General features: G+C 36.3%; 1 long non-coding RNA gene and 1 other non-coding gene across 3 annotated transcripts; one reads left to right on the plus strand and one right to left on the minus strand.

The window, feature by feature from the left end:
- Positions 1-1,188: 1,188 nt before the first annotated feature.
- Positions 1,189-1,295, minus strand: LOC148800673 (small nucleolar RNA R71). Its single transcript, XR_016071055.1, has one exon. It is a non-coding gene; the product is annotated as a small nucleolar RNA R71 (small nucleolar RNA).
- Positions 1,296-7,658: 6,363 nt separating this feature from the next.
- Positions 7,659-14,499, plus strand: LOC104586062 (uncharacterized). 2 transcript variants are annotated; one of them, XR_016068614.1, is made up of 4 exons: positions 7,659-7,774; positions 11,751-11,974; positions 13,800-13,930; positions 14,101-14,498. It is a non-coding gene; the product is annotated as an uncharacterized LOC104586062 (long non-coding RNA). The 2 variants fall into 2 exon arrangements; XR_016068615.1 differs by lacking the exon at positions 7,659-7,774 and adding an exon at positions 11,432-11,668 and having other exon boundaries at positions 14,101-14,499.
- The last annotated feature ends 2,486 nt before the right edge of the window (positions 14,500-16,985 follow it).

The raw sequence follows: 16,985 nt of genomic DNA on the forward strand, positions 1-16,985 counted from the left end.
TATTACGGACGGATATGAGATCTGATATGAAATTGGACTCAGTTTTGTTCTGCTAAATTTCAGCAGTAACAAGGCCAAACAGTACAGACCTGATTTCAGGTTTCTGTAAATTTGTGGACTGAACAGCTTAATATTTATGAGCTAGATAGATATGGGTTGATATGGATTGATAGGGGCTGATATGAGATCTAAAACAAAACATGGGCTGAATTTACAGGTTGTATGCCTTACATACCTGATTTCAGGTCATAGAAGTCTTCAAGATTATGAAGCCATACACTTGCATAGCTTACAAACTTGAACCCAAACCTGGCTCAGGTCTGGTTATAGCTCAATTTAGGTCTTCTGAAGGCACCTTGAGATTTCAGCTTTGATAAGCAGCACTCAGTCTAGCAGATGTGAACGAATGTGTGCAATAGTGTACAATGCATTTCAATAATTTTATTTTCAATTCAGATTTCAATTATTATTGTTTGTTAAATTTCTCTGAACCAACAACCCCAAAGAATTGTAGGTCTGAAAGCAGATGCTGCAATTAATGAATGTAAATAAGATTGCTGGTTCGGATCCCTCTTAATAATCAAAATTATTTATGATCAGTACTTGTAAGACAATAAATCTTTGTACTATGATAGGTTTAGGTAATCATATTCTGTTGTATTAGCCTTTTTATTGCCTTGATTTTCACAGTTTATGACAAGTAGAGTCGAGCTGGAGGAGATCCTCTACGACCTGGAGATTGAAAGAACTCTCCGTGTCCGTCTAAGAGCAGCTAGACAAGTCCAACAAGAAGCTCAAGAAGCTCAAGAAATGGCTGAACAGATAACCATGATGGATTATGCCAAACCCTCACTCACTGGAGCTGCTTCCAACATTATCAGGCCTACTATTGCTGCTAACAACTTTGATATTAAACCTGCCATTATACAAACGATTCAAAACACTGTGCAATTCTGTGGAATGGCCCACGAAGATCCCAACGCACATATTGCTAACTTTTTAGAAATTTGTGATACCTTCAAACACAATGGGGTAACTGATGATGCCATTAGGCTGAGGTTATTCCCATTCTCTTTGAAGGATAAAGCCAAAGCATGGCTGAATTCATTACCAGCGGGATCAATAGCTACGTGGGATGAAATGGCCAGCCATTTCCTCTCTAAGTATTTTCCCCCTTCTAAAACTGCTAAAATGAGGAATGATATCACTACATTTTTCTAACAAGAAGGGGAATCTTTATATGAGTCATGGGAAAGATACAAGGAGCTGCTGAAAAGAGTTCCTCACCATGGCCTTCCCATATGGTTGCAAGTGAAGACCTTCTATAATGGTCTTACCGACTCAAATAAGACCATACTAGATGTTGCAGCCGAAGGGTCCATAAACAATAAGACTCCTGAGGTTGCCCATGCACTCATTAAAGAAATGACAGCCAACAACTATCAATGGAATTCTGAAAGAACCCAAACTAGGAAGCAGCATGGCCTGCATAATGTTGATACTTATATGGCACTATACACAAATAGGAGCACTCAGTAAGAAAATTGATGAAATGCAGATAGCTGCCATGCATGTGCAGCCTCTTACTTGTGAATTGTGTGGGGAAGGCCACATCAGTACTGACTGCCAAATTGGCAATCAGTTTAGGCCATCTACTGAACAAGTCGACTATGTCAGCAATCTATCAAGATAGCAGGGTTACCAGAGTCACCATACCTTTCACCCAGGATGGAGGGGACATCCAAACCAGTCCTGGCCAAGTCAGCATACTTCCAAGCCTTTCCACCAGACTTATTATCAGCCCGAACCAAAATCAAATTTGGAGGAGCTGATGACAAAATTTATAGCAAGTGCGGAAACCAAGTTCCTGAACCAGGAAGCCTCAATCAAGAACCTAGAAAACCAAGTGGGGCAATTGGCACAATTAATCTCTTCCAGACTGTCGGGAACTCTTCCAAGCAACACTGAAGTGAATCCACGCGAGTAGGTACAAGCTATTACCTTAAGGAGTGGAAAAGAGTTGCCCGAGGTAGAAAAGAAGAATAGGGCTGAACCCAAGGCAGAAACAAGCCATGGGACCAAACAGCAGAAGAAGGAACAACCTGAAGTACAACAAGGGATGCAACAACAGCCACAAGTTCCATTCCCTAACAGGCTGAAGCAACAGAAAATGGAGAAGAAATTTGGAAAGTTTCTTGAAATATTTAAAAGTTTACACATTAATATTCCTTTTGTTGATGCTTTAGCCCAGATGCCACACTATGCAAGGTTTTTGAAGGAATTATTGGCAAACAAAAAGAAACTGGGAAATGTGGCTACATTTGCTTTGAATGAGGAATGTTCTGCTATCCTTCTGAACAAGTTGCCTCAGAAACTCAAAGATCCAGCGAGTTTCACTATTCCTTGTACAATAGGCAGTTTAAAAAATTGAGAAAGCTTTATGTGACCTGGGAGCTAGCATCAATTTAATGCCATTTTCTATCTTCAAGAAATTGGGATTGGGGGAACCCCAACCCACTAGAGTGGCATTACAATTGGCTGATAGATCCATTAGACATCCTAGGGGGATCATAGAAGATGTCTTAGTTAAAGTTGACAAATTCATTTTTCTAGTTGATTTCATTGTGTTAGACATGCAAGAAGATGTGGAGGTCCCACTTATCCTAGGGAGACTTTTCCTGGCTACCGGTAAAGCGATTATTGATGTCCAACAAGGACAACTTAGCCTTAGGATACAAGATGAGGAGATCATTTTTAAAATGTCTGATGCTATGAAACATGCACCCTCCAGTGATGATTCTTGTTATTTTATTGATGCCATTGATATGACAATTGATGAATGCTTCCAGGTAAGTAGGATGGCTAATCCTCTTGAACTCTGCCTCCAGCAGGGAGAACTTAAAAATGGAGAAAATGAAGAAATAAACCTCATGATAGCATATCTGAATGATAACCCTCAATTCAAGGGAAAGGGGTTTCTCAAATTAGAGAACTTAGGCAAATTGCCTGGACCATCAGGTAAGCCATCATGCCAAGAACCCCCCACCCTTGAACTGAAGCAATTACCTTCCCATTTAGAGTATGTTTTCCTTGAGGAACCATCAGCTCTCCTCGTAATAATTTCTGCATCACTGAATCCATTACAAAAAGAAAAATTATTAAGAATGCTACAGGAACACAAAAATGCTATAGCCTGGAAGGTAGAGGATATCAAAGGCATTAATCCATCAATCTGCACTCATAGAATTTTGATGGAAGAGGACAGCAAGCCTTCCGTTCAGCCCCAAAGATGCCTGAACCCCAACATGAAAGAAGTGGTAAAGGCTGAAATAATTAAGTTATTAGATGTCGGGATCATTTATCCTATTTCTGACAGTTCTTGGGTAAGCCCCGTGCAAGTCGTGCCCAAGAAAGGGGGTATGACCGTTGTTCCAAATGAGAAAAATGAACTCATCCCAACTAGAACTGTCACTGGATGGCGTGTATGTATTGACTATAGAAAGTTAAATGAAGCCACCCGGAATGACCATTTCCCTCTCCCATTTATGGACCAAATGTTAGAGAGGATAGCCGGGCATGAGTATTATTATTTCTTGGATGGATATTCGGGGTATAACCAGATCCCAATTGCACCAGAAGACCAAGAAAATACCACTTTTACTTGCCCATATGGTACCTTTGCATACCGAAGGATGCCCTTTGGATTATGCAATGCCCCAGCAACCTTTCAGCGATGCATGAGGTTCATATTTTCTTATATGGTTGAAAAATTTATTGAGATCTTTATGGATGATTTTTCAGTGTTTGGCTCTTCGTTTGATGCATGCTTGAATAATCTGGAATAGGTGCTTACTAGATGCGAAGAAACACATCTTGTTTTGAATTGGGAAAAATGTCATTTTATGGTGCAAAAGGGCATAGTGCTTGGACACAAGATCTCTCACAGAGGTATAGAAGTCGACAAGGCAAGGTGGAGGCAATTGAAAAATTGCCACCCCCATCATCTATCCGTTCTGTGAGAAGTTTCTTAGGGCATGTCGGCTTCTATAGGAGGTTTATTAAGGATTTCTCAAAAATTTCCAAGCTACTATCTACCTTGCTTCAGAAAGAAGTTCCTTTTGAATTTTCAATTGAATGCCTTCATGCTTTCAACACCTTGAAAGACAGATTGATCCATGCACCTATCATGGTAGCACCAGATTGGACCCTCCCATTTGAATTAATGTGTGATGCAAGTGATTCTGCTATAGAAGTTGTTTTGGAACAAAGAGTGAACAAACATTTTCAACCAATTTACTATGCTAGCAGAACCTTGAATGGACCCCAACTCAATTACACCACCACAGAAAAGGAACTACTAGCAGTAATCTTTGCACTTGACAAATTTTGTTCATATCTGATATTGTCCAAATTTGTTGTATACACAGATTACTCGGCATTACGGCACTTGCTTACCAAGAAAAATTCAAAACCAAGACTGATCAGGTGGATCCTTCTACTACAAGAATTTGATATTGAGATTAGAGACATGAAGGGTGCTGCAAACCTGGCTGCTGATCATCTCTCCCGATTAGACAAGGTAAGCTCAGAAGAGGAGATAGCCAGCAACATCCGAGAAGAATTTCCGGATGAACAGTTGTACTCAGTTCAAGAATACGCATCTCCTTGGTATGCTGATTTTGCCAATTATCTATCTGCACAAGTCATTCCTCCTAACCTATCATATCAACAAAAGAAGAAATTCCTTTCTGATGTCAAATACTATTTGTGGGAGGAACCCTTTTTATATAAATTATATGCAGATCAGATCATAAGGAGATGTGTCCCTGAGGAGGAGATGGAGTCGATACTCCAATTTTGCCATGATAAAGAAGCAGGAGGTCATTTTGGAGCTAGCCACACAGCAGCCAAGGTTTTGCAATCAGGTTTTTATTGGCCTACAATATTCAAAGATGCCCACAGGTATGTATCCACATGTGACAAATGCCAAAGATTGGGAAACATTTCCCGATAGAATGAAATGCCCCTCTCCAATATTTTAATCTGCGAAATCTTTGATGTTTGGGGTATAGACTTCATGGGACCATTCCTGAATTCTTTTGGGAATAAGTACATCCTCGTTGCTGTTGATTATGTATCTAAATGGGTAGAAGCCGTGGCTTTGCCCATAAATGACTCAACGAGGGTGGTACATTTCCTGAAAAAGCTATTTTCTCGTTTTGGCACTCCACGAGCTATAATTACTGATAGGGGAACTCACTTTTGCAATAGCCATTTTGAGTGGTTAATGCTAAAATATGGAATTACACATAAATTGGCTACCCCTTATCACCCTCAAACTAGTGGCCAAGTGGAGCTGGCTAACATGGAGCTCAAAAGAATTCTGGAAAAGACTATAGCATCTTCTAGAAAAGATTGGTCCATCAAGTTAGATGATGCATTGTGGGCATACAGAACTGCATATAAGACACCCATTGGCATGTCCCCCTACAAGTTGGTCTTCGGTAAAGCATGCCATTTACCAGTAGAATTAGAGCACAAGGCCTATTGGGCTCTTAAATTCTTGAATTTTGACATTGAGGCCACAAGGGCTAAAAGGAGGCTGCAATTGAATGAGATGGATGAATTCAGACTTGCCGCCTATGAAAATGCCAAAGTCTATAAAGAAAGAATTAAAAGATGGCATGATAAGAACTTGTTGAGGTGGGACTTTTATGTTGGGCAGCAGGTATTGTTATATAATTCCTGTCTCCGCCTGTTTCCAAGCAAGCTGAGATCCAGGTGGTCTGGACCCTTCACCATCACTCAGGTTTTTCCCCATGGGGCTATAGAAATCACCCACCCGGTTCAAGGCACATTTAAGGTAAATGGCCAGCGCCTGAAACCATATTTAGTGGGTGGTACTATACCCCCTCCATCCACTGTTTATCTTGACAACCAATGATCTTCTTGTTCTTGAATAGGTTAAGGCATCTTCATCTTTTTAGGATATTATTTAGTAAAATAAAGATCTCTTTTTCAAAATTTCAATTCATTTTTAGCAGAAGAGGCTTCCCACTAGGGAGTCCTCTATTCACCCTTTTCTTTACTTGTTATTGCTTTTGTTTATTTCATTGTCATTCCCTAACACTAGGAACATTGAGGACAATGTTCATCTTAAGTGTGGGGGAGTGAGCCTGAGGCTAGGGTGTGGGAGCTGAAACCATGCACCTCATTCACCCCAACACACATATGCAAGCAATGATATATCCAAGTAAACTAGAACCCCTCAAGTTCATTGCTATTTATTAGGTGATTTTTAAGAAGGAATACAATGAGTTGAGGGAGACCAATGTAATTGTTAAAGTTTTTATTCTTGTGAATAACCCAGTTTGATATATGCATGTGAAAATGGAAGTTGAATATGCCTTTCAGCATGACTAGTCCTAACTACCTCCATGTGTATGGAAGCCCTTGATTTCATTGTTAATGGTCAAGAAATCTAGTGCACATCTGAAGTGCTAATACATGAGGTTCAATAACTGAGCCCAAATTGACTCCGCTATTTTGAGCTGAATAGAAAAACTAGCAGCTCAGAACATGAGTCTTGTTATCTGCCTCAAGCTTGTGACCAGTGTGAGATGGAGCATAAGATGCACTCACACCAAAAAAAGAAAAAAGTGTGAGATGGAGCATAAAATGCACTCACACTAAAAGAAGAAGAAAAGGGTGAGACGAAGCATAAAATGCACTCACCCCTAGAAATAAGTAATTGGTGTGACAGTTGAGGTTCAAAGGGACATACTAAAGTTAAACTCTCATTAAGATATAGTCACAGATGTGAAACTTAGTGCAATTAGATTATTAACTTTGACAATTAAGGAGTTGATTTATATATTGATTGGGAGTGAATGCAGGACTTTAAAGAAATTCATATTCTCCTTTCCTTGGAATCTTATACATGTGTTAAATGGTAATTTACAAGAATAAAGAGTTGAACACTTACAAAAGTTCCCCAACTACTCAAAGCATTTCTATCTTAAAAATTCACTTGATAATTGGTGAAAATAGAGGGGGGAATGTTCAGTTTATGGCTGATGTTTTTGCTTGAGGACAAGCAAAAGCTTAAGTGTGGGGGTATTTGATGAACATACAATTTATCTATAATTTATGAGGTCTTTGCATAGATTTTTATGTCATTTTTATTTAATTTTGCCCTAATTTAGTTTAATGATACGAAAAGATTTCAGGGGTAATTAATCCAAGAAAAAGATAGAAAAAAGGCAAGAAAAGAATGTTCAAAAAGACCAATTTCAGCCCAGCCCAGTTGTGGAAGCAAGAGAGAGCACTTCGGCCCAAGAAGAACAAGTTGATTCCTTGAAAAAACCCAAAAAAAGAAAGCCTAGCAAAGAGTAAAATTCAGCCCAGTAGAGAAAGCCCATTCTCAGCCCAAAAGAGCAGCCTAGAGTGTAGCTATCATGTGCTAAGAGGGAGCCTAAGTGCAGCCCAAATAGCAGCACTCTTAGAAGGCTTTCAAGAGAACTCTAGAAAGTTCAAGAAGGGGGTGTAATACACCCCATTCTAGAGGCTTCAAGAAGGGGCAAGAGCCCCCTTGAAAATCTATATAAGGAGGCCTCTAGAAGGGGGGAAGGTGTTCAATTGCTTGAGAGAAAAAGCTCTCCCACTCCTAGAGGTTTAAACTCCTTGAAGAAAAGGAAGAGAAGAAGGGCTAGGCGCAAGGAAGAAGAAGAAGAAGGGGCTGAAGGAATTCAAGTCAAGCTAGCAAGAAGAGAATGTGAGTTCGAAATTGGGGGTTTTTGATTCAGATATCTATTGTAATCATTCTATTCTAATTTCATTTTGTAAAATTTCATATCAGAAATAAAATTCTTTTTGATTCATTCGAATGGTTGTGAATTATACTTGAAGTTTCTTGAATAGGGGTTAAATTGTAGATTAGTTCAGCCAATTAACTTTCAAAACTCATATTTGAATTCTCAGATCTGAGATTGCAAGATCCGAATTGCTTGAAAGAGAATTCAGATCTGCAAATTTCAGATTAGCCAAATTAATCTAAAGCTTGGAATTCTTAGAGTGCTTGAGAAAGACTCTAGGAATTCAGATCTACTATTCAAGAACTGAATTGGATGCAAAGTTAGAGATAACTTGCACAATTCAGTTGGTGATCAATTCAGATTTGAATTGATGCCTTAGAAGTGTTTGAAGAAATGCATGCATGGGATTAGATCCTTGATAGAGATATGGGGATCATCACTAATGCATAGGATGAACATGCACTCGAAAGAGGTTGTTCATGACCTTGGGGTTTCACCAAACCAAGGCTTAATCACAATCTATTCGAATGATTCAACTTGATTGATTGCTGAATTCTGAGATTAACATTAACTGCTTACTCTTCTAACCTGAATTGAAGGCAATTGGGCCAATAATTTAGATAGATTTTAGTTTAGAATTTTTATCTTTTGAATAAAGTTTTGCTTTATTGTTGATCAGATATGAAGTGCCTAGTTTAGTATTGGTAATTGTTTCCTAAATCCTCGTGGGAATGATACTTCACTCACTACTTTATTACTTGAACGGCTAGCGCACTTGCTAGTGTTATAATGAGCCACACATCACATGTCATATTTCTCAAATTAATGAGGAATTTTACAAAATATAGAGAACTAATACGTCTAAGGTCCACTAGATTTGTAACTCATTATATTGCTCTACAAAATTTTGTTTCTCAAAAAGCAACATTGAGAGCCTCAACTTGATGAGGAGGTTACAAAAAGAAGATAAAGAACTAATACGTCCAAGGCCCACTATATTTGTAACCCATTACATTGCTAAAAAAGTCTTGTTTTTGAAAAAGTAGCATTGAGAGTTATGATTGATTCAAATGACTGGAAATCGTTACAATAAGGTAAAACATCAGTAGGGGCAAAAAGTTGAAAAAATAATCAGTAACATTAATTTTTGAAGGATAACTTCTTTATATTGTAATATAATTAAGTTCATCGTTAAATTCCTTCGGATAGTTGATGATAAAAAATGAGTAACAATGGAAATTATATATGGAGCAATGCGAAGAGTAGTTTTAATAGTCAAAGAAATTGACCTAAATTCCCACAAGCACATCATTAATAATATTATTTTCTTTGAATTTTAGCATATTATTTAAATCCAGCATTTCAATGCTCCATGGATCTTAATGTTAATGAATATTTGTTAAGATCTTTAAAAAATGTGATTATAAAGCTAAAGACATATGAAGATAATGTTGTCATTGCCATACAAAAGTAAGTGTAAATTTTCATATAATTGCCGGTTATTATTTATTTATTTATTACTTATTAGTTTTTATCATTTTATAAATTATATAATACGTTTTGATGATTTGATCATATGATATTAATACTTGTTATTTCAAATAACAATAAGGTTAAATTATTCCGTAAGACACTATGAGGATTTAGAGATAGTATAGCACAAAGGGCAAGAGATAAAACTAATCCAGATATAATGAAGTTCTAAACTTCTAATATATTTTAGAATAATAGTCTTTTAGTAAGTAAATTTTATTTTAATACTATGTGGTACTGAAATATTTTTTTTAGCTGAATGGTGATTGATGTATGGTCAAGATGCCTCACATCTTCGCAAGATTGCAATCAAAATATTATCATAAATTACTTTATCTAGTGGTTGTGAACATAATTGGAATACCTTTGGCCTCATTCATATGAAACAAAGAAATCGTCTATCCTACAAGACTCTAGAAAAGTAGGTATATGTCTATTATAATATAAGGTTAAGGGTTAGACATCTTACTACAAATAAAAGGAAAATAGAATGTTATTTTGACCCAATTAATCTTAATGACATATATGACGAAAATGATCCAATTTTGTCTTAGTTGGCAAAGAAGGAAAATACATCAAGGGTATTAGATGAATCAGGTGATCCACCAAGACCTAATGCCTTTATTGATAGTCAAATGGAGGTAAATATTGATCAATGAGTCAGAGAACAAGAGAAACAAGAAAAAAATACAGCTGATGATGATGGTGATGGTGGTGGTTTTTATAATGAAGATGGTAATACTAGGAACAATTAAGGTGTTGATTCTAGATGTAGTTATAACAAAGAAAGTGGCCATAGTCAAGGTAATCAAGGTGATGAACTTTTTAGATATATACTACTAATGAATGAGTTAATGCCTTTTAATGAAGAATAATACCGTCATAAGCATAGGGATACATAATTAAGAATAAAATGATGGTAAACTTAAGAATAAAATGATGCAAAGCATAGGTATCATGAATTTAAGATTATCTCTAGATTATGGATATGGCATGGGCCACATTGCTACTTTTCCTAGATCTAATTTATCTATTATGGGTTCTTTGCTTTTTAGTGATAGAAGATATGATAATAGACATACTGATGATTCATCTTCATACAATACACAAAGTATACAACAATATGATTCAAATGATTATGGATCAAATTATCAACCTCCAATTCATTATCATCAATTCACTAAGGAGCAATATGACTAATTCAAGCAAACATACATGAATTTTTATTCCATAATAATGACTTAAAATCAATATTGTTGTTACGCTAGAGATCAACATAATGCTGATATCAATAACTTTGAACATATGCGTAATGTTAATATCAATGACTTAGGATCAATATTTACTACCAAGTAATAATAATTTTTATAATTTTTTATGATTTTTGTGTGTTTATTAATTATTTAATTTCAATAATGTTTTATTTAGATTATCAATAAATATTATCACTTTGTCATCATTCACTAATTCAATGAAGTCATGAAGATAATGAAAGTAACCAAGGTATGTTCTAACTTCTAACTTTATTATATTGAGATTCATATGTTGAATTTGTAAATTGTAATAAATTTAAAATTTGAAGTTAGAACTTGGAACTGAATTAAGTACTTTATTAGATAGTATTTTCTTTTCCTGTATGTTGATTATAATGTGTTTTTTCATAAAACCCACTAGAACATTAGAGTTTTATGTATAAATAGCTCATTTAAGTCTTATATTTGGTGTTATTGATGTTTATTTATGATTTATTCGAGTATTTATAGCATTTCCATGTGTATCTTAATTTTTTGTTTGTATCCATGTGTATTCCAAGATACATCTCTTAAATTTGCCTTTCTAATACACTTAGGCCATGTTTGGTTCACTGCCAGTGGCCTCATTCTTTTAATTCTTGCCGATTCTGAAAAAGGATGGACAAGAATGAATGAGATGTAAGTGTTTGGATATTCATTTCTTGCCGCATGACTCATTCTTCCCAAAATAAAATTTGGGTCTCAACAAAAATTTAACATATTTTGTGGCACAAAATTTTTTTGTGCCCCATTCTACCAATTATTTTTTTTCGTTCAAGTTTGAAACTAGAGTCCTCTTGACTGAAGTCACTGAACCCTTGACCCTCTCTCTCTCTCTCTCTGTACAAGGTAAAGCTGAGATCAATTTTGATCTATTGAAGTCCTCGACTGAAGTCACTGAACCCTCATCCCACCCTCCCTCTCTCTCTCTCTCTCTCTTTCTCTCTCTGTACAAGGTAAAGCTAAGATATCTCAATCTGTTAAAGTCCTAAAGTTAAGATCGACTCTCTCTCTCTCTCTCTGTACAAGGTAAAACTAGTTGTCTCTCTCTCCCTCTATATAAGAAAATAATTATTTTATTTATTAATTTTTTGTTTGTTTGATAATTAAGGTAGAATGCGTTGCTGGAGTTTGCGAGGATTGTAAAGGTGAAGGAGCAGGTGGTTGCTGGTACTTTGCACCATCTGACTCTGGAGGTGATTGAGGCATGTAAGAAGAAAATTTATGAAGCCAAGGTGTGGGTGAAGCCATGGTTGAACTTCAAGGAGCTGCAGGAATTCAAGCCAGTTGGAGATGCCCCCACGTTCACTTCGTCAGATCTCGGTGCCAGGCAAGGTAAATGATCTTGGAATCTTTCTTTGCCCTTGAATTTTAAAGCAACATTGAGTCCTGATTTTAAGGGGATCATTGACTATAGAATTGTATATACATATTTTACATTTAGCTTGTTAGGGATTATCGGAATTAATTCTAGGTTCGGATGCGATTGAGAATGCATGTCTTCTGCAATCATGGTTTCTCGGATTTTCAATCCATCAAATATACATGGTAGGGAATAGATTGTGTTGATTGGGAAGAAATGATATCTTTGTTATTGTGCTTGAGTGGGTCTTCTTCAGAGATTTTATAGGCTTCAAGTATCTGGTGGATCTCCGTTATTTTTGTTCTAATTGGAGGTGCTAGAATTGTTGGAGTCAATATTATCAAAACCAAATTGGATCATGAAATCACGAATAGGAGAAGTTTGAACCAAAGTGAAAAGATTTAACTTTTTAATTTGATGCAAGATCATGAAATATACATATAGAAGTGTTCTTAAACCTTATATAACTCTGTTGTTGATGGCATAATATGATTAATACTAATAATCTAACAAAATTGCTGCATAAATTTAGTTTGGTTTTAAATGCAAATAAATACTAGATGTAGGCAACTCCTTGACCAATTAGATAGATCATGTTATAAGTTTACAAGTATAAAATCCATATCATCAACTAAAAGTTTGAATTTGTTGAGAAGTAAAAGAAAATAAATAAAACTTTATAAATGGATATTGTTGAGTCAATACTCAATATGTTGGCAACCATATTATCTTCCATCTATATCTTTATTCTCTTTCTTGGTTGTTCTCTTTTTGTTTTGTTTTTTTTTCTTGTTTTTGATATTTAATGGTAATGTCTTAACATCTCCTTTGAATTTCCTTTATTTGATGAGGTGTCATTTTAATACAAAACATAAAAGATTTTATTAGTATCTAGAACCACGATTGTTCCTTGCAGGTTTCTTATGCTATTTAATTTGGGTTGATGTTTATTAATCCAAGTCTCCAACATTCAAAGATGCCTTTTTAAAAAAAAATAATTATTATTAAGAGAGTGTTATATGGTCAATCTAAAAGGGAAGCACAGACTTGGGCACAATTTAGAATTGTTCTATGGCAATTCAAGAGCCCTCATTAATTCATTTTTGCCCTACCATGTTTTTCATTCATTGGCTTGATTTTTAAGACAACAAGATAAACTGTTAAGTTTTTCTATTTCCAAGAAGGTGAGTGACAAAGCAGTCACCTTGTTTGTATCAAGTCTTTGAGCATTGAACATGCCTCATCTTTCACATGCAAAATACAATACTTTTCTTTTCCTGATATAACGGAAAGAAATTAATTGACTTATTAATGCATGTTTCAACCCCATTTGCATTGTTTGGGGGCTTTTTTACTTTTTACATGATTTCTTCCCCCTCCCCCCCTATTGAAGGGTAATTGGTATTTTTCTATTTGTACATAAAAGCTCCACCCATGGGAACTTCTATCATCTGGGATTTGGAAATACAAGATATCCAGATTGTGTTATGTGCCTAAACCTGAAAACATAATTAAGTTTCGTTCTTCTTTTACTTGTTTTGTAATTACATGTTCAGATTCTTCAAGAGGACAAGAACATGACATATTCACATTCTTTTAGAATCATGCTTGACCTAGACTAACCTCTTCCCATTAAACACTTTACCCTTCAACATCCAAAGCCTTCCCAAGCCATAGGAGCCAATATTGTACAAGTAACAAGCCATGCTAGGGGGTCGTGTTTAAGTAAATTTGGGCCAAATATTTCCTAGTAGTAATTATTGGCCAGTCATGTAAATTCAAATGGTCATGGACCAGGATGGAGAGCAATTCCAACACATGATCCTATTGTCCAAGATGAAGCAAATCATGCTGTGAAGACTATCCAGCAGAGGTCAAACTTGCTAGTCCCTTACAAACTGCTAGAGGTCCTTCATGCAAAGACAGAGGTTGGCATCTTCTGCTCTCTTTGGTTCTTTTTCCCTACTATTTCTTTAGTAGCAGTTTTACTCTTCTGTTATTAGCTATTTAGCTCTTGGCATGGGAATTGCATACATATTTTCAACTTACATAGTTCGGGAAAATAGATAAATGATCTTATTGTTTGTGATTCATGCAGGTAATTGAAGAAGTGGCAAAGATTGATTTGCTTCTCAAAGTCAAGAGGAGAAATAAGGAAGAAAATTTTAAGGTTAAAGTACATAAGAATGTTGAAGGTATCTTTCATTTGAATTTGATGGAGCAAGATCACTCATGAGCCATGACTCTAGGCACTACCCTAACATGTTAATATGTGTGGATTTATATAAACATCTACTTTAGTGCTTTGTGAAACTTTAACCAGTACTGCCTATAGATGAAAGAACTGTGTACTGCTTGAATAATGTTTACATGTTACATAGATAAGAAATATAGCCTATTATAGATGTTGTCTTGGATGCTTCTTTTCTCTTATTTTCAAATTTGAATATGTTGGGCATACATTTGGGCCTTATCTATCTATAGCGCCTTGATGAGAGAGAATTGCAACTACAGCTAACCTATATGATTATGACCCCAATTTTGTCATTCAACAGTTGTGGTTCCTCTATGGTGCTTTGGTGCATACAACATGGGGGAACAACTTGGGCTTGGGGTTTTAGGTTCGTGGGCTGGCACGACCCATATATATTGTTTATATATATTTTTTATATATTTATATGTTAGACAGTGTATGCCCTTAGCTCCAATCAGCATGACGTACATTATGACATTTATTGTAAATGAATAAAGTACATATTTGATTAATGTTATTATGGTGTGTTTCTGTGTAATACCCTTAAACTGGACACATATGAGACTCGTGTTAGTTTAGAATCTTCATAGTCGTTGGATAGATCTGGGAGACTTATCCTGCCAAGGTTAACACTGATGTACCGCCAAGTTGGTTGGGGTGGTTTGTCTCAGCTGCCAGGGTGAGACCTAAAGTACATGTAGTGTGGGTTTTCTTGAAACCCTAAACCGGACCAAAATTCTAGTATTACCCTGGACCTTGGAGATAGATAGGCAAAACTGGAATGTTACACCAGACCCCTAGACTCGATTATGATACTGCACTAGGTGTCGGATTGGGTTGTTTTTGATATGCCAATCAGTGAGATCCTTAGAGGGGGTCAAAACCTGAGTATGTTGGGACAGTCCAAGAATTTATCTGAGTGGGTGATCATAGTGACAGGATCAACCCCTTTGCCGGACAAAGTAAATGATCGGGGATGCACTCTCTCTGATGGAAACCTAAACTGCCTATAGTTGATTTCAACCGTTAAAATTTGTTTTTGCAAAATATGTATATATATATATATATATATATATATGTATGTATATTATGGTTTCAAAATATTTGCATAAAGGTTTTAATTCCTGAGATCCATGTGAGTAGAGAGTGCAACACTGCACCTTGCAGCCGAGGGAGAGGTCCTCTCTTGTTGGGCAGTGTTTGATCATTATGGGCTGAGAGGTTAAGTGTAAGACCATTGAGGGTTATACTTGATGGGATAATCTTGCATTTGCCCACATTCCTTGGGCTTTCATAAGATGGTTGGACCCAAGGACCATTTAGTGTAAATGTTGGGCCCATTAAGAGCCCATAGTGATGGACTCAGGGGTTCACTGTATTCAATAGTGAATTTGGCCAGGCCTTGTAACAGAGGCTAGGCTGAACCCATGTGGTTGATGTATAGATCAATGATAGGGTCTCACACTATACAAAGAGATCAAAGCTATTCAGCATTAAAGTAGAAGTGAACCTGAAAGCTTAATGGGCCTAAAAGCCCATTTCGAGCTGGGTTAATTAGATTAATTAAATAGGAGTGGATCTGGGATTTGGATCAGCAGATAATATAAGGGATTATCTTTATCCACTTAAAGAGTCCAGATCCAAATAAAGATTTGGATCAAAGGAACTCCTAATTTGCTTAGGAAGGTTGATCTTTATCTGTAGATAAGATAAGGGATTATCCTTATCACTTAAAGAATCCAGATCCAAATAAAAGATTTGGATTAGGAAACTCCTAATGGGAATAGGAAATTTTCTTTTTAAGGCTATAAATAAGAGAGTAGGGCGAATCTCCAAAGACACATTCGCTGAATACAGAGAGAAGACAACACAGTTAGACTACTTTTGCCTTCTGCTCTATTTCTTCCTACTCTTGTTGCTCTACCCTGTTCAATCTCTAGTTCTTAGACTGAATCAAGATTGGATCTTGATATTGTTTCCTGCCAAAAGAAACAATCTAGAAGCTGTGCTCACTATCCCATTCGATTCTTTCTAAAAAACTACTAGTTCTTGGTGAAGAACTACCTGTTGATCCTGCCTCACCCTAAGTTGTGTCATCTTCAGTGGAGGGAGGATTTAGTACTCTCTTTGGGCGTGAACACCTACGTTGTGAGAAGCATACTTGCGTGGATTCCGTATCAAATATATCCCTCCCTTAATTTGGTTTGGTTTGGTTACAAGAACAAACATTGAAAATGTAGTTTTTTAAATTGGGAATAGGATTCTCGGATGGGAATAAAGAAATTTTTGAAATTTCGCCCAACCTTCCTACAGGGTTCGGCCATCCATATGATGGATCTCCCATCCCTTCACTATATATATAATATTTATATATTTATATATAATATATTATAAAATTATAATTATATAATTATATAATAATAAAGTATATAATATATTAATAAAAATTATAAAATAAACAATTGTTTTCAATTTTATTATACTAATTTATTTAATTATTGCATATGTAAGCAATTGTATACATCAAAATTCATATAAAATTAAAATTTTAAGTTTTTTTCAATTTTTTTAAATAAATAGCTTTGGCATGGTTCATGGCCCGGCCTGGTCCAAGGCTTGGCCCACAGGCCAGCCCGGCCCGTGGCACGGCACGGGCCCGCACGGGCTTGGGCCATGGGACGTGTCGGGCCGAGCCCCCAAGTTATCCTAGGGGAGGGTGGCACGACACA

This window comes from Nelumbo nucifera, chromosome 4 (genome assembly GCF_055504915.1).
Source record: "Nelumbo nucifera cultivar China Antique chromosome 4, China Antique-T2T, whole genome shotgun sequence".
NCBI lineage: Eukaryota > Viridiplantae > Streptophyta > Magnoliopsida > Proteales > Nelumbonaceae > Nelumbo > Nelumbo nucifera.